Source organism: Equus przewalskii, chromosome 15 (assembly GCF_037783145.1).
Source record: "Equus przewalskii isolate Varuska chromosome 15, EquPr2, whole genome shotgun sequence".
In the NCBI taxonomy this organism is placed as follows: Eukaryota; Metazoa; Chordata; class Mammalia; order Perissodactyla; family Equidae; genus Equus; species Equus przewalskii.
The window spans coordinates 60347323-60367071 of record NC_091845.1 but is presented as its reverse complement, the minus strand read 5'-3'; the positions used below and the strand labels follow the sequence as shown (position 1 = coordinate 60367071).

At 39.3% G+C, this 19749-nt stretch overlaps 1 protein-coding gene across 37 annotated transcripts in view; it reads right to left on the bottom strand.

The window, feature by feature from the left end:
• Positions 1–19749, bottom strand: part of THRB (thyroid hormone receptor beta) — a 360916-nt gene that overhangs the window by 113841 nt on the left and 227326 nt on the right. The gene's annotated exons all lie outside the window — the stretch shown is intronic.

Genomic DNA, 19749 nt, shown 5'->3' with positions numbered 1-19749 from the left:
AAAGAGGTTGGCTTTGCACTCTGCTTACTTGTAAGTAGGGGAAACAACCATGGAGGCTGCAGAAAAACTTTTCTTAATTTCAAGAAGGGGGTTCGTGGCAGAATCAGCTGAGGAGCCCTGCTCACCATCTCCAGGGCTGGGCCCAGACATGTGTACCTAGAAAAGGCTTTCCAGCTGATTCTGTTGAGAACTTCTGCTCCTGAGAGCAGCACTTGAGTACGAGCACGAGTGTGGGAATAGGCCAGCCTACTGTCACCTTCTTATCCCTGAAGCCATTCCCCTGCCACTGTGACCGCCACGTCTGCTCATTGATTTGGAGTCCCTGGATGCACCCTGCTGTATTACGTCCTGTTTGTCTTCCACAGGCCTGTAGAGAACTCTGTTCCCCTGCCTCTTGCCACCCTTCCTTGAGTGGTGGCAAAACCCTGGCCAGTGTGGTTCATCCAAAACACATTGCTAGTTAAAAACCATTAGCGGTGCACTGGAGAACAGATTTAAAAAGTGGCACTACCTATGGTACCAGCTAATCAACTGTGCCTTACCAGTGGGCTTCTGTACTCAATCCACACTCGCTCTCCTCTCCTCTCCCAAGTACTTGTTTCCTGAGAGCAGGTTCTCAAATCATGGTCCCCAGATCTGCAGCATCAGCATCACGTGGGAACTCATTAGAAATGCAGATGCTCAGGCTCTACCCCAGGCCTGGTGAATCAGAAATTCTGAGGGTGGGACCCAGCAGTCTGTTTTAACAAGCCCTCCAGGTGACGATTCTGATGCATGCTGGGGTTCGAGCACCACTGCTGTGTGGGATCTCTGCACTTCCCTGTCCATCGCCACAGATTAGGAGGTCTTCAAAGGTAGGGACCCCCCTCCTTCCTCCCCTACCACCTGGCCCAGCGACCAGCACGTAGCAGGTACTCAAGAAACATCTGCTAGTGACTGAAGCTAGGGCAGCTCTTCTTCCTGCTCGTGAGAGTGAATAAACACTCCCTTGGCATGCCACCTCGGAGAGGTTGCCAATGCTGTGTCTAAGCCATCTCCCATTTCTTATGGGTTGTATTTTCCATATTTACAAATCAGTTTTCCCTAAGTCCTCTCCAAGTTTTTTTTTTTTTACATTCCTCAGCTCAGGAAGCCAAAAAACGAGATGCCATGTTTTAGCCAGTGTCTGTTTCCTGCTGGGGGGAAGGGCATTTCTGCATGATTCTTAAATTCCATACTCCCAGCATCATGATTATTTTCCAAACAATAGAATGAGATTGCTGATTCATGTTCGGCTCACGGCTCCAAGCATCTTTTTTTCCTGCTGTACTTGTGCCGATGTAACACAATAATGTTCTATTCATCCCTCTGAATTAGAAATGCCAAGAGCTCAGATATGCAACCAAAGGGTGCCCCCTCCTCTTTGGCTTATTTAAAGGCTTCTCACAAATAACACATTTTGAAATATTATACAGCATTCACTTTGAGCCATGCGGCTTGGGCAAGGACGGTTAGACCTTATCTTTTTATTGGCAGCTCCTTGCACAATGCCTGGCACACTGTAACTATAATTCTCAAAAAATGCCTGTTGAATAAATCACATACCCACTTCCTGAGGTTCAAGGCTTATCCTTCTATTCTGCCCTGATATACTACAACAAGCCCTTTGTCAGGTGCAGGGAGAAAGTCTGGCTCCTACGTTCAGAGAGTCGTGTTTGGATCCAGCCAAAGAATGGGACTGACCTCCTCAAGGTCTGGTGGTCCAGGTAGGCTCCATCCAGGCCCATTCCAGTTTGTACACTGGCTGCAGTGCCAATTCTGGACCTGCCATTGCAGTGAGATCTTTGGTCACCTCTTGAAACAGCTGGGCCAGCTGTAGGATTTTGTTTCTCAGCTACAAAGTCTAACTGACGGGAATGCTTAGTGTTCCTGAAACTCTAATGGTCAACCTGAGCTGCACATACAAGTCACCTGGGTGGCTTTGCAAAGTCCCAGTGCCCAGGCTGCAACCCAGACCAATTAGAGTTTTGCAGCTCAGGCCTCAGTTTTGTAAAGCTGCCTGGGTGATTCGGATGTGCAGCCAAGGATGAGAACCACTGCCCTAAAGTGGCCTCTAAAATAGTATCTGGGAGGTTTCTCTATTCTGCTGTTGCTCCCTTCTAATCTCTTCTCAACACAGCAGGCAGAGTGAGTCTTTGAGAATATAATTCAGCTCGTGGCAGCCTCTGCTGAAAACCCGGCTTGGCTCCCACGATCTGCTCCATTTGCCTCTCTGCTGTGGTCTCCTTCTTCTCTCCCTATTTCAGCTTCACCAACCTCCTTGCTGTCCCTCAAACACATCACCCGTGCCCTCACCAGAGGGCCTTTGCATTGGGATTGTCCTTCTGCCTGAAATGCTCATCCCCCAGACACCTGCTTGGGTGTCTTGACCATCCCAATCTCTGCTATCCCCGCCCCTTCCCTGTGCACTGGCCTTCCCAAAACCCTTCTCCCACTCCACTCGTTCTTTATTCCACAATGCAGAGCATCTTTTAACACACTGCACAGTTTACTTCTATTCTTGTTGTTGTTGTTGTTGTTGCTTATTGTTTTGTCTCCCTCTGCTAGGAAGTCAGCTCCTTGAGCTAAGGGGTCATTGCTTTGCCCTCTGATTACCCCAAGAGCTCGGACTGCGTGGCACACAGCAGGCCCTTAACAAATAGTTGTTAAATGAAGAACGATGGGGGCCGGCCCGGTGGCGCAGCGGTTAAGTTCACACATTCCGCTTCTCGGCGACCCGGGGTTTGCTGGTTTGAATCCCGGGTGCGGACATGGCACCACTTGGCAAGCCATGCTGTGGTAGGCGTCCTATATATAAAGTAGAGGAAGATGGGCACGGATGGGCACGCATGTTAGCTCAGGGCCAGGCTTCCTCAGCAAAAAAGAGGAGGACTGGCTGTAGTTAGTTCAGGGCTAATCTTCCTCAAAAACAATTAAAAAAAAAATAAATGAAGAACAATGGTCACTTCTGTAAGTGGCAGTGAAAGCTGGGGGCTGAATGGAGGAAAGAAGGCTCAGTGATGCATGAAGAAAGTGAAATTTCTCAAAGATGATAGATTTTGAGGGAACATATCATTTGATTCTAATTATAAGTCAAGGGAAGGGACTGCCAGGCCCTAGGTTAAAAAAACACACACTTATAGAGACTGAAAGTGGATTAGTGGTTGTCCAGGGTGGGCCAGTGGGGGTGGAGGTGGGAGGGGCCTTGGTGCAGAAATGGAGAGTGACTGCTAATGGGCACAAGAGTTCTTTCTTGTGGGTGATGAAAATGTCCTAAAATGAGATGATGGTGGTAGCTGCACAATTCTGTAAAAACACTAAAATCCATTGAATTGTACACTTTCAGTGGGTGAACCTTCTTATATAAATTATGCTTCAATAAAACTGTTAAAAATGCACACTTAACTGAAGCATCATACAGAGTGTTGAATCTAAAGCTAAAAAAGAAATGTAGGCCATCATTATTTCTCATCAGGCACGTGGATTTTCTCTGGCTTGGGTTGGGAATGGAAGATGGGAGAGCCTTCTTTACCCTTTATTTGCTGCCAGACACATCTACTAGTCAATTATGTAACCTAGAATACTTGATCAAGGCTTAACTCAAGAGTAATTTATTTGGACTGAATGGCTTTCCCTTAATAATGTCCATACCTCCCCAAATTCTGGTCTTTTTCAGGACTAGTAGTTTTGGAAAGCAAGCAGCCATTTTCTATGAAACCAAACTCTGTATAGATTTGACATTTTTGAACTTATAATGCCAAGAAAAACTCTAGCCACGTTGACATTTGTCATCTACCAATAACAAACTGTCCTGCATATCAGAGAGTTCAACTTGTCTGCAGCTATGAATTGAGATGCTGTTGGCTAGTAGCCTTGGAAGCTTCCTCCAACTCACTGATGTTGTGGTTATCTAGTAACACATATAGAATAATAACAGCACGTTGTAATTAAAATGATGGATAGCAACAACTCAATGAGGACCATTCTCCCTCCCCTGGGAGCTCAACAGCATACCTTGTTAGGCTATGAAGTGGGAAAACCTTCCTTCTGTTCTTCTGCTCATTTCTCTGCTCACAATCTTGACATGTGCTCACTCAAGCACAGAGGTTTGGTTGAACCAAGGTCAGGAGGCTACTCAGAGTCCTGGCTTCAGCATTCTCATTAGGGAATCCCTAGGATGTGAACAGTACTGTGATATAGGAAGACTCTTGGAGACTGCTGCTATGTCTGCAGAGAATTCCTGAGGAGGTCATAGTCACTATGTTATCAATAACCAGAACATTTGAAGGAAGAGACACTCAGAGTTGTTTTCTGCTCATTGATGAAACAGAGGTTTAGAGGGACCCAGCTGGTGAGAGGAGGAGTTAGAATGCCAACCCAGAGCCAGTGCTCTTGACTGCTGAGTCATAGTGCTTCCCACCCACCTTGTTCACGTCACTCAGCAGGGTGCCATGATGAGCACAAAGATGACTAAGCCCTACTCCTTCCCTGCTGGCAATCACTGCCTGGTAGAGATGACAGAACATACACAAACAATTCTAATTAGAGGAGGTTGTATTTGTTACTCTATCAGAAGTGTAGAGGGCCATCGAAATATGCGTGAGGGAAAGAGTAACTAAAAATACCCCAACCCCACAAAACACAGATGCTCCGCAAACCGTCACACCATTCCTGCACAGGGCTCATGCCAGTCTTCCCAGTCAAGATCCAGCTAAGAGCTGAGGGTCTTTCAGAATGTGGATTGTGTAAAGTGTAGCTGGTTGGGCTGAAATCATTCTGACCATGCAATCTGGATGCTTGGACAGAATATCTACATCAGCTTGTTTTAATATCATCCGTACATTTGTCCTAAAAGAAGACATATATCCCTTACAGAGATGTTACAAGGATTAAATGAGTTCACATAAGAAAAGTCTTAGGACAGTGCCTTGGGCATAGTAAGGACCCAATAAATGAGAGTTGTTATTGTTATGCCTGGTTAATCATGGATTCTGGAGAACTGAGGACTTGCATAGGGTCCTGGGTATTTTGTTGCACAGTGAGAGAAGAGCTGGCATGTGAAGCTGTGTTCCCTTCATAGGGTAGCTGAGACGGGGAAGCAAGGGGGAAGGGACCGGAGTGTTTACCAAGCATCACTGCTGTCTGTTGAGAACTTGACTTACTTCATGCGTGGTTGTAGTTTACAAAAAGGGCACAATATTAGAAATACTATTTGTCAGGGTATAAGAATGTTTTTAAAAAATAATTGGTAACATTAGGAAAGCATGGGATTTCCATACTGTTGCATGAGACTGTGTAAAAGAAATTTGATAAGAGAATAATCCACTTTTCTGGAGACAGCTGTATTTGTAAAACTGACTCTTTTAAGCAGTAGTGCAACAGTTAATGGGTACTGTTTGGGTGCTCTCTATTGGGACTTCAACTAATGCTTTCTCAGTGAGGGAACATTTAAATCAATACTTTTCACAGTGTCTACTTTCCCTCAACAAATATAGTTTTGGTCCAAAAATGATAGTTTTTATGGATATGGTTTGGAACACTTCAGTTGTACTGTCTCCAGAGCCATGAAATGTTTATTGTAAATGAGACCCACCTGCCCACCCATTTTCTTATATGAAAAGGAAAGACAGTGACCTTGGTCATCAACTTGTATTGTGGATTTTTCCTGCCATAGAGAAAAACAAATCATGTGATTTTCATGAAAAATAAATGTATGTGATTTGAAAACAAAGCTTTCCAGAGCAAGGGAAATCAGCTAGTTTCTAAAACACCAAATAAATAATGTGGACCCCACATGAAATGCACGGATGTGTACCTGAAGCTACCTCTTCTTAGCTCCAAGGCAAAGGCCAACAAGACCAAAATGACCCTTGGCTTTGTAGTAAAATCTACAACAAATCTAGAGTTTCTATTTGTGTGTTCAATGAAATTGAGCAGAGAGAAAAGAAGATAATGATACTTATGTTAACATGTTATATGTTAATCACCATACATCTTGCACATGTGTATTTGGTTCCTTAAAAAGTAAGGCTAACGATAATATAAAGGCAATAATAGTAATAGCATCCAACATTGATTGAGTGCTTACTATGTGCTTGCTATTCTGCTAAGTGTCCTATATATACCACCTCCTTTATTACTCTCAACAACCTATGATGTAGGTGGTACCATCCCCATTTTATAGTTGGGGGATCTAAAGTTAAGAGATGTGACTCCCTTGCCCAAGGTCCCTTATGTGGGAGAGCCAGAAATTGAACCCAGGTCTCAGGGATCTAGACTTTATGCTCTAAATCACTACACTTGACTACCTCTTGCAAGAATAAGAATGGCTACATGCGTTTATAGTGCCTTTTTACATAGCTATTTCATTTGATGCTCACAACTTCATTTTATTATATCTTTTACAAATAGGGATGCTGAAGTTCAGAGTTAAATGTCTGAAGTTAAAGACTGGTATACGGAAAAACTGAAACTCAAAGTTATGTCTTCTGACCCGTAAGTCAAGTTTGTCCTTGAAGAATCTGAGCTTAAATCTTTTCTGAATGGAAGGTCCTGACAGCTAATTGTCAATATCACTACATCTGAAGATAAAAACAGAGCAATAATCACACCTATGGGACATTTTTTAAAAACATGATATTTCTAGCTCAGAATATCAGGCAGCTGAAATTTTAATATATAGAACACAGGGCTTGGTCAGGCTGACACAAATTATTGGAAAAGTTCACTCTTGATGAGTGTGAAACGCTCACACACGCCCAGCTAGTATCAGTGAGACACGTATCTCCTCAGTGTCAGGCAAACATTTCTTGTTAGATATGAGACATTTTCTGAGGTCATTAAAGGTTACATGATTGCTCAGAAAATTAGAAGTTCTATTAATAATCACTGCTCCGTTTGATTGAGGATATTATGCCTATTATTTTGTGGTCAAGTTTATGAGAATAAGCCTTACAAGTGTACTAATTGGGTAGGAGTGTGTGAAGATGAGCTGGCCTTGAGTCCTGACTCCTCACATGCTACCAGGCTCAGTCTCATACCCATGCTGCCAGAAAAGCTTATAAAGGGATTACCAGTGAATATTCCCTTAGAAAAGGAAAGGTGCTTTTCTTGAAAAGCTAAGAGATATCTAGAAATTTGGGACATCAGTAGTTTGAAGGAAAGGTTTGGATAGTACGATGGATAAAGCTGGCTAACTGCCACTTACAATACCACAGAATTTCCAACCCAAAAGTTGAGTGCCAGTTTCTTACCTATTGCCCCTCAGCTCCAAATCCACCCTTCTATTCTCTGCTCTGTGATTCGAGGGTTGGGACTTCGCAACCTCTTTCCCACAATCCCTTGCCAGAGGGCATTCTATTTGATCCTGCCGATAGGAGGCACTAGGGGAGACTGGAAGGTTAGAAGAGAGAAGGCACTTCTCCCCCTCTCTTTTTCATGCCCCCATCAGCATCTGCCAGCAGTGGCTCTTGGCTGGAGTCTCCTGCTCTTTTTAGCATTTCCACGAGAAGCCTCTTTTCATCCTGCAGAGGTCCTAGCAGCAGCTGGTTGGAGCCCTTTTTTAGTGCTCTGAGTGCCAGCTTCACAGGACTGCTCCTCTGAGCTCCGAGATCCTAGTAACCCTGTCGCCAAGGGTGACAGCTGCTTCTTACAACTGGGTTATCTCAGTGTTCTTTTTGCTCTTTTGGCCTTCCAGCACCAGTGTAATAACCAACTCCCTGTACTAAATCCTTCTGTTTAAACTACCTTGTATGATTTTATTTTCTTGCCTGGACCCTGACTGTTGCATGTTGGTGGCACGCTTGCAGCATGTTGCATGTTGGCAGCATGTGCAGTCCTCCTCAACAATGTAGCACCAGAAACAATGGCACTGACTGAATTCAAACCTGCTCCTAGTGAAGTGTGAGAAATTATTATTCCCAGCCAAGAGCTGAGCATATGTGAGAAATTATAATTCCTGAACTGAAAGGTAGTAGAGTGGAAGGCTTTAAAGGATCAAATTTCTTAAAATTATTTTTTTAGCATAAAATTAATATCTGCTCACATGGAAATGTTCGCAAATACATGAAGCGAAAAGAAGAAGAAAAGATTAAAACATGTTCTAGGGTTATCCATTGATATTTTGACATATTCTTCCTGTTTTTTTCCCCCATACTTCTACACATTTTTAAAGAATTCTTATTTTTAACCAATACTTGGTCTCTAGTATTTTCACAAGACAACATGAGGAACTCAACTCTGAGAGGGTGTGTGAGTTTACTTCATCCCAAGGACAACTTGTCTTTTCTGACTTGGGACTGGATCTCTCTGGGAGGGGCTGTTTACCTCTGACCTAGAAATTACATAATGGCCGGGGTTAAAGGCTCCTATCTCTGGTATGTCTGTTATGCCTTCTCAGTTGGGATCATAAAGTAAATAAGAAATCTGTACACATTCAGGAGGAATGCTTAATCTATTGTGAGCTGGCTCCTGGGGTGAGTCTATGAAAATTTTTGAAGGAATATAGAACACAACAGACTAAGGAGTGGCATGTTTGGGCAGAGAGGTGACACAAATGCTGGCACTAATTACCCTGGTCTGTAATACATATTTAGTATTTGCTACTTCTGCATTCATTCATTCATTCACTCACAACTACTACCAGAGTATCTATCAAGGGCAAGGGCAAAGCATTGTGCTAGTTGCTGGATACATAGATAAGGCACAACTGCTGCACTTTCTCACAAAATTCATAGCCAGAAAAATCAGACTCCAGCAAGAAGGACTTAAAAGACCAAGCACATATATCCTCATGCTGCTTTTCCTAATTAATAAAGCATCTTATTATTACATGCATGTGCTCTTGGCTCACTCACAGGTATACCTGTCACCAACTCCCTGTACCTCCTGAGAAGTCTTCAACTTTGAGATTTGCTCAGATAAATTGGGCTAGGACTAACTACCTGTTAGTCTAATGTTTCAGTCTCCATCTGCCTTAAAATTATTTATCAGGTAAGAAATATAACCATAATAAATCTTTAGGCTCCAAGTAACATAGCATTGAAATATATGAAGTTAAAAACTGCAGAAAGTTCAAGGCAAAATACATGGAAACACAATATTAGTTGAAGACTTTAACATACCTTACATTCTTTGAAAGATTAAGTAAATATAAGAAAGAATATCAGGAGAATATTATTAATAACGTTAATCTAGAATTACATATCAAATTTCACACCTGAAAAACAGGATAATTACAGAATAAAAGAAAAAACCAAAATAATTATAAAACATGACCAACGTTAGTTGACAAGGAAACTTCTCAAGAGTAGAAATAAGTAGAAATACTAGAGATGAAATAATGTTCTCACAATGTAATCAGCTTAGAAATTTAAAAAGGTAAAAGAAAGAGAAGCAGACATATACAAAAAGAAAAACTTCAATTACTTGAAAACTAGGAAAACCCTCTCCTGAATAACTCAATTCATCAAGAGGATATAAAAATTGCAAATGTACATGGACCTAACATTGGAGCAACTAAATATATAAAGCAAGTATTAACAGAATTGAAAGGAGAAATATAAAGCAATACAATAATAGTAGGGGACGTGAATACTCCACTTTCATCAACGGATAGATCATCCAGACAGAAAATCAACAGGAAAACAGTGGACTCCAAGAACACTATAGACCAAATGAACCTCACAGATACATACAGAACATTCCATCCCATAGCAGCAGAATACATATTCGTTTCACTTGCACACAGAATAGATCATATGTTCGGCCACAAAACAAGTCTTAACTAATTTTAGATGGTTGAAATCATATCAACTATCTTTTCTGACCACAATGATATGAAAGAATCAATAACAGGAGGAAAATTGGAAAATTCACAACTATGTCAAAATTAAGCAAAACACTCCTGAACAATGAATGAGTCAAAGAAGAAATCCAAAGGGAAGTTAAAAAGTATGTTGAGACAAACAAAAATGAAAATGCAATATATCAAAAACTTATGGGCTGCAGCAAAAGCAGTTCTAAGAGGGAAGTTGATAGTGATAAATGTTTACACTAAGAAAAAAGAAAGATCTCAAATAAACAACCTAACTTTACACCTCAAGGAAAAAGAAAAAGAAGAACAAACTAAGTCCAAAGTTAGAAGAAAGAGAGAAATAATAAAGATTAGAGCAGAAATAAATGAAATAGAGAGTAGAAAGACAATAGAAAATATCAACAAAAGTAAGAGTTGTTTTCTTGAAAATACAAACAAAATTGACAGATCTTTAATTAGAACTAACAATGAAAGGAAAAGAGAGGACTCAAAAAATAAACTTATAAATGAAAAAGGAGACATTATACCTGATATCTTGGAAATACAAAGAATAATAGGAGACTACTGTAAACAATTACATACCAAAAAAGTGGGTAATCTTGAAGAAACGGATAAATTTTGAGAAACTTACACCTACCAAGACTGAATTATAAAGAAATCGAAAATCTGGACAAACTAATAATGAATAAGGAGATTGAAGCAGTATTTTAAAACCTTTCATCAAAGAAAAGCCCAGGACCAGATGGCTGTAGGTCAGTTCTACCAAATACTTAAAGAAGAATTAATGCTAATCATTCTCAAACTCTTCTGAAAAATTGAAGAGGATGGAACACTCCCAAACTTATTTTATGAGGCCATCATTACCATGATACCAAAGCCAGATAAGGACATTAAAGAAAAGAAAATTGCAGGCCAATATGAACATAGGTCTGAAGAACTGAGACACAAAAATTCTCAATTTAGACACACAAAAATACTAGCAAACTGAATTCAGCAGTACATTAAAAGGATCATACACCCATAATCAAGTGGGATTTATCCCTGAGATGCAAGGATGGTTCAACATACACAAATCAATGAATGTGAGACATCACATTAATAAAATAAAAATCATATGATCATTTCAATAGAATCAGAAAAAGCATTTGACAAATTTCAACATTCTTTTATGATAAAAAATCTTAAACTAGGTAAGAAAGGAAGGTATCTCAACATAATGATATCCATATATAACAAGCTCACAGCTAAAATCATTGTCAATCGTGAAAAGCTGAAAGCTTTTCCTCTAAGATCAGGAACAAGACAAGGGTGTGCACTCTGGCCACTTCTATTCAACATAGTATTGGAAATCTTAGCCAGAACAATTAGGCAAGAAAAAGAAATAAAAAGCATTCAAATCAGAAAGAAAGAAGTTAAATAGTCTCTGAAGATGATATGATCTTATATAGAAACAACCCTAAAGACTCCACCAAAAAACTGTTAGAACTAATCAATGAATCCAGTAGCTGCAGGATACAACATCAATATACAAAAATCAGTTGCATTTCTATACACTAACAGTAAACTATCTGTAAAAGGAATTAAAGAAGCAATCCCATTTATGATAGTAGAAAAGAATAAAAAATACTTGGGAATAAATTTAACCAAGAAGGTGAAAGAACTCTACTCAGAAAACTACAAAACGCTGATGAAAGAATTTGAAGAAGACACAAATAAATGGAAAGCTATCCTGTGTTCATGGATAAGAAGAATTAATATTGTTAAAATGTCCATACTATCTAAAGCCGTCTATAGATTCAGTGCAATCCCTATCAAATTCCAATGGCATTTTTCACAGAAATAAAAAAAATTCCTAAAATTCATATGGAAGCACAAAAGAACCCAAATAGCCAAAGCAATCTTGAGCAAGAAGAACAAAGCTGGAGGCATCACATTTCCTGATTTCAAACTATCTTACAAAGCAAAAGTAATCAAAACAGTGTGGTACTGCATAAGAATAGACACATAGACCAAAGGAACAGAATAGAGAGCCCAGAAATAAATTCACACATATACAATTAACTAATCTTTCACAAGGGTGCCAAGAATACACAGTGGGGAAAGGATACTCTCTTTAATAAATGGTGCTGGGAAAACTGGATATCCACACACAAAAGAATGAAACTGGACCCTTATCTTACACAACTCACAAAAACTAACTTGAAATGGGTTGAAGACTTAAATATAAGACTTGAAACTGTAAGACTCCTAGAAGAAAATACAGGGAAAAATCTCATTGACATTGGTCTTGGCAATGATTTTTTGGATTTGACACACAAATCACAGGCAACAAAAGCAAAAATCAACAAGTGGCACTACATCAAACTAAAAAGTTTCTGTACAACACAGGAAACCATCAACAAATTGAAAAGAAAACCTATGGAATGGGAGAAAATATTTGCAACTATATATCTGATAATGGGTTAATTATTCAAAATTCATAAGGATCTCATACAACTTAAAAGCAAAAAACCAATAATCTGATTTAAAGTGGTATGTATATAATGGAATATTATTCAACTATAAAAAAAGAAGAAAATCCCATCATTTGTGACAATATGGATGATACTTGGAAGGTATTATGCTAATGAAGTAAACCAGACACAGAAAGCCAAATACTGTAGGACCTCACTTATATGTGGAATACAAAAAAGTCGAACTCATAGAATCAGAGAGTAGATTGGTGGTTGCCAGGGGAAATGGGGAGATGTTGGTCAATGGGTACAAACTTTCAGTTATGAGATGAATAAGTTCAGGAGATCTACAGATGGTCCTTGACTTACAATAGTGCGACTTCTGATTTTTTGACTTTACAATGGTACAAAATCAATATGCATTCAGTAGAAACTATACTTCAGATTTTGAATTTTGATCTTTTCCCAGGTACGATACTCTCTCATGATGCTGGGCAGTGGCAGTGAGCTGCAGCTCCCAGTCAGCCATGCGATCACGAGGGTAAACAACCCATACCCTTGCAACCATCCTGTACCCAGACAGCCATTCTGGCTTTCACTTTCAGTACAGTGTTCAATAAATTCCATGAGATATGCAACACTTTATTATAAAATAGGCTTTCTGTTAGATGATTTTGCTCAACTGTAGGCTAATGTAAGTGTTCTGAGGATCTTTAAGGTAAGTGAGGCTAAGCTATGATGTTTGATAGGTTAGTTGTATTAAATGGACTTTCAACATATTTCCAACTTATGATGGGCTTATCAGGATGTAACTGATAGTTGAGGAAGATCTATAACGTACAGCATGGTGATTATATTTAATAATACTGTATTGTATACTTGAAATTTGCTAACAGAGAAGATCTTAAGTGTTCTCAACACACACACACACACACACACACACACACACAAAAGGGAACCATGTGAGGTGATGGATGTGTTAATTAACTTGATTGTACTAATTATTCCACAATGCAAGCATATATTAAATTACAACATTGTATACCTTAAAAATTATGTTGTATGACCTAAATATATATAATTTTTATTTGTAAGTCATACCTCAATAAAATGGGAAAAAAGCCCAAATACATCATCCATTTAACATTAGCTATGTTAGAAAAAGAACACAAAATAAAGAAAAGCTGAAAGAGGAAGTCAGAAAGCCTATCGAATTTCATGCTTTAATTTTAGTTAATTAATTAAATTTAAATTTAAATTAATTAAATTAGTTAATTTTAAGCTTTACTGAATATTATGACAGGACTGATAAATAAAGATATCCAAAAGTTGATTCTTGGGAAGACACAAAACCAAAACAATAAATAGATGAAGTACCAGCTAAAATAATTAAGAAAAAAAGAGAAATAACAAACTCACAAAATTAGGAATAGAAAAGGGAATTAGTTATAGATGCTGAGAATTAAAATAACTATAAGAGATGACTTTGAATAACTTTGTGCAAATAAATGGAAAACCTTGCTTAACTGATTTTCTTGAAAAATATAAAGTAGCAAAATAAATAAAAGACAAATCCATACGGACTAATGATCATGGAAAAAATTAAACACTGTCAAGGAATTCCCCTCCCCCTTTCCTGAAAGTACCAAATCCAGATGTTTCATGTGTGGGTTATTTCATAGACCAAAAAAAAAGAAAAAATGTCATTTATACATTCTGAAAGCACAAAGAAAGAAGACACATTCCCAATGATTTTTGTGAAACCAGTACAATTATGATACCAAAAATATGGAAAAAACAGCATAAAAAAGAAATCTGCCCAGATCACTTATTTATATTGATGAAAAATCTTAAATAAAATATCAGCAAATAACTCTTGGGAAAAATTGGAAGAACAATATACTAGACAAAATGGAATATCTCCAGGAAAGAAAGGATGGCTCAAAATGAGGAACACTAAAATTACTAATCATAGTAATAAGCCCACTGAGTAAAAAAAGTCTTTGATCTTGAAGGATGCTAAAATGGAATGTGATAATATTCACTACTTGTTTTTGACCACTTGAAAACCCACAGAGAAGGAAGACTACATGAATATTATCTTGACCTAACAGTAAACACACGGAAAATTTGGAAAAGAGTAATGAGGGGGAATTAACCCTATCAGATATTAAAATATAGGAAAGGCCTTAAAGATTAAAACAATGCAGCATTGATGCATGAACAGGTAGCAGATCAATGAAACAGGACAGAAGTTCAGAAACAGACCTCACTGTCTATGGAAATTAAAAACATGATAAAAGCTGGATTATTCAATTCATGGAGATAGGACAACCGGTAAACCATCTAGGAAAAGAAGGCAAAGTTGAATCCATAATTCATACCTTATCCCTTGTAAGATAACTTGGTTAAATACCAAGTGGATGAAAGATTTAAATGTAGCAAATGAAAGTCCTAGAAGAAATCATGAGAGAATTCTTTCATAGTTTTAAAATAGGGGAGACTTTCTAAGTATGGCACAAAATATAGAAACTGTCCACAATCTCACATCTGAAACATCTGTAACACCCATATCTTGAACATCCGTGAAAGGAGATATGTAAAATGTAAATATTCATCAGTAGAGACTAGGTAAATAAACCATTTGATAGTCATCCAATGGAATGTATATGAAAGTAAAAAAAGAATGACAACTCTTTATGAGTTTATATGGAACAACCTTTAAGAAATATTGTTAAGTGAGAAAAGCAAAGTACATAATGGTATATATGGTATGAAACATCTGAATACAAAGAGAAAGAGGAGCATATAAATGTGTATGCAAAGAATATGTATGGATGGACACACAAAAAACTAACAACGTTGCTAGCCTTTGAGGAGGGAATCTGATGATTAACGGATGGGGGTTGAAGGGAGACTTTACTGCAGACTTTTTAATGTATTTTGAATTTTGTACTGTGTACGAAATTTAGTTATCTGTTCAAAAGAATGAAATGAATACAATACAGTGGAGTGAACACAATATAAAGGTAGAAAAATGTCAGGGAAAATTCAGAGGTAATGTGCACCTTACAAAATTGTTGTGAAGACTAAATGCTTAACGTTGTGATAGTGGCATAAAATAAATACTTTTAAAAAGAAAATGAAAAGTATACATGGTATAGAATGTTTTTGATCCATAGAAAGGTAAAAATTGGTCTTCTCTTCTACTAAGTATGACTCACTCTAGACGAAGGATTGTAAACTCAACTGCCCACAGGGGCTAGACATTCATTCGATCAACAGATACACATTAGTGCCAGCTCTGCACCAGACACCAGGGATACAGCGTGAACAAACACAGGAAGAAAACCCCTGCCCTCATGGGCTTTCAGTCTAGAGAGCAATGGCACAGGCAATTAAACAAACAGATGTCACATAGAACAGTGAACATCGAAGCGGGTGGGAGTGCAGCCATAAATAGAAAGGTCAGGGCAAATGATAATCACAGTGAGGGATGCAGGCCTGGCTGTTTCCTTTATAAAGGAGGTGGAAAGTACACCACTCCAGGAGGGGATGGTCATGTGGGATTGTGGGAACAGTTTTGCTAGATCTTCAGATTTTCCAGAGGACACCAGAAATCTAAATTTGTACTTGAAATCTCCTGATTTTTAAATCTTGACTCAATTTTTAAACAAAACCACCACATTGTCCAAATAAAACACATCATGCTGGCCAAGGCTGGCCCTGGGGATGGCCAACTCAAATCTCTAAAGAAATGAGATTGAGTTCTAAAACAAACACATCAGAACTTGTAAGTCCTGTCATCTGATGAAGCTATGCATGTTTCCCATTTCTTCAAACATTTCTGGAACTCCTCACTGAAAACCAGTTGGCTCTTTAGATCCATTTTTTACTCACCACATAAGAAAACCTGTATTGTTTTGGGCTTAAATCTTGCTTGAACCCAATGCGATTACTCAGCTTGATCCCTGACTTTATTCACCAGATTTGATTCTTCATAACATTGGATTTTTCTAAAAATCAAATTTATCCTCAAAAGGCTGAGGATGTGTTTAATAATAAACTCTTGGCCTTGAAGGCAGTCCCAAAGAGGAGTTGCAAATATTTAGAGTAAGGGCAGTGTCACTAAAATAAATACGTTTCCTTTTAAGATAATCGTTGAAGAGGATTATACTTAAATGTGTAGGAGTCAACACAAGTGTCCTAGTCTCATAGGGATGTAGTAAAAGGCTCAATATTTTGGATTCAGTTGATTCTATAGGACATTGATATTTATTTATTTATTTATTTATTTATTTAATAAGGGCTCAAGTCTTTGGACCTGACTGAACGCTATAAGGCAATCCTTGGCATGCATATCCACCCAAAAAAAGGCTTTGTGCCAAACGCAATCAGCACATACACCATTTTTATTTTCCTATGACCCATAGCTTAGTTTCTGTGGTCGGTTAATGACATTAGCATGCCAAATCACAGTGAGGAAGAATGCAGAGCTTTTATGAGCCTGTGACAGCTTGGATTTTCCCTCACTAACAACACGTATGAATCAGAAGCCACAGGTTTGCATTTTAGAAATATTTGTGGTAGTTAAGAAGCACACACTGCACTTGTAATTATTATCCTATTCCCACAGAAATAGAGTGTGCCTGGGAAGAGTGTAAAAGTGGCATGGAGATGCCCACCAAGATATGGACTTCAACAATCCCATTGCTATCAAATGCTTATGTTTCCCTTGCTCTTAATGGGAAATCTACAATATTCATCCCATCCGTCTAGTACCTATGCTAAAGCACAGTATCTTAGATCAAACATGTCATAACTGTCTGTCCGTCCATCTGTCCATCCATCCACCTACTCACCCCTCCATTCCTCCCTCCCTTCCTCCTTCTATCTATTCTTTCATGAAATATTTATTGAGCACCTGCTACTGATCAACTACTGCTAGGCACACAGTATAAAACAAAAATAATACATAGTCTCTGTCTTTATGAAGCTTATGGCCTTTTGGGAGAGAACAGATATTAATCAAGTTAATTATGCAATTTAATGTAAGATTAAAGCTACGTTAAGTGTTGTAAAAGAAAGACTAACATGCAGGATTCGACTGAGTCAAGGAAGTCTTCTTAGAAGACGTGCTGAGTGGGATGAGATTCCTACAAGTGCCGACTGGGATGAGATCAAAGGATGAGTTGGAGTTGCCCAAGTGGAATGGGAGAGAAGGGCAATCCCAAGCAGAGGCTCATTCTATGAGAGGGGAGGGAGCCCAACCCCTATATGGGATGACAGAAGCTGGTGCAGGCAGAGGAGTGAGGGTAGGGAGCCTGGGATGAGATGGGGCTGGGGAGGCAGACAGGAGGCTTGGCCAGGCAGGGCCTTTGAGGCCATAGACAGGACTCGATATTTATCCTAAGTTAGAATAGGTTGAAGGCTCTTAAGTGAAGGAAATGGAAATGATTAGACTTGGCTTTCAAAAATCACTGTGGCCATTTGTGTTGAAAGAGTCAGAGGAGGCCGACATTTCCATACAGATAAATAGTAACTGAAGGTGTTGACATGGACGAGACTGCTTTAGAATTGTAAATAGAACAAGAAGAGGGATATCTACCACCAACACTCGAGGACGTCTAATATTGAAAAGTCAGGAGGAGAAAGTGAGCTAAAAAGGGAATCTGAGCAGCAGGCGCGCTTCAAGAGAGTCTGTGAGGTACAAAGAAATGGGGAGAGTTTTCTGTCATGGAATCTAAGGGAAGAGTATCATGTCTAGAAGGAGAGAGTGATCAGTGGTATCGAGTGCTGCTGAGAGGTCAAATAAGATGAGGTCTGGAAACGTTAACTGGATTTAACAGCATGAAGGTCATCAAGACCTTAACGAGTGTTGTTTGGCTGGTGAGAGGGCACCTGAAGCTGGACAGATTAGGTTGAAGAAAATGGGAGATGAAGACACAGAGATGTTGCATATTGAGGACACTTCTGAGAAGTCTGGCTGCCAATGGGAGAAGAAATAATTGGGAGTTAGGCGCGGACGAGTGGATGATAGGCTTTTTTATTTTTTAATAGGAGATGTGAACATGTTCAAAAACTGATGAGAAGGATGCAATATATGAGAAAGAGACAGAGACAGAGACAGAGAGAGGAGGGAGATGGGAGATAATCGTTACTGAAAAATTCCTGGGAAGGGATCCCATCCTGAGAAGGAACAACTCTCCTATTGTAAGGGAGGACGGGAGAATGGGCGCAGATAGTATAGGGGGTTCATGCATTTGGTGTCAGGACAATTAGAGTTCCTGTGACAGGTTTCATTTTCTCTAAAGCAGAAGGTGAAATTATCTGATAAGAGTAACGGAGGACAAGGGAATGTTAGAAGTTTATGGAAGCTTAAGAAGTCTGAAACAGTCCTTAGAGAAAGCAGAAGAGAATGTAGAACAGAGACACTTAGTAGGACTCCAGGGCAATGTTGATGGCCCATTTGAGGTTGGTTATTTGAATTCAAAGCAGCCCCAATCAGCTCTGTTCAGCGACTTTTTTTTTTTTTTTTTTTTAACAGGGCTGGCAAAAGCCCTGGGCAGGAAGTTAGGAGCCCTGGGTTATTGGTGGTGAGAGATAACTTGTCATGTGATTTTGGGCACATCCATCTTTAGTTCCCAGTTTCTTCACCTTATCAAATAATGGGATCAGATTAGAAGCTACCTAAAGTCTCTTTCCGGTCCTAAATGTCCATGAATGGCCTCAACATTCATGGGGAGACCCTCTTAGCTTATCAAGATTTTTCTATCGATACCTTTAGTTTTAATTTAAAAATAAAATGGATCTTTATAAGATCTATAGAAAAATACATGCTTCATAGGAAAAAATATCTAGATAATTTATATGGCTATACTCAATGGACCTGTCATATCTCATGTCTCTACCTCTGAATCAGGGGTTGGCAAACTTTATCTCAACAGGGCCAGATAACAAATATTTCAGGCTTTGGGGGCCAAATAGTCTCTTTTGCAACTACTCCACCATGCCACGTAGTGTGAAAGCAGCCATAGACAAGGATAAATGAATGAGCACGGCCCAACAAAAGTTTATTTAGGAAAACAGGCAGTGGGCTGGATTTGACCCTCAGGCTGTGGTTTGCTGACACCGATCTATAGTTGTTGGATACTCCCATTTCTTTTACTGGGGAATGTTAATATTCGGTCTTCTTAATTGGCCCCAAGAGTGAGGTACTTTCCCCGATTTCCACACAATGAATTATATAATGCATTAAACACACTGACAAAGCAAGTGAATGTACACTTATATACACTCCCACAGCCATGATTAAGCCTCGAGAGCCGTAGCACACCCCAACAGTCAGCAGCCATCCATTCAGCCTCAGCTGGGACAACTGTGCAGGCAGGAGCTCGGTTCTGCGGTTTGGCACCTCACACCCAGAGCAACACTTCCAAACCAGCGAGCGCGCCGACCAGGAAC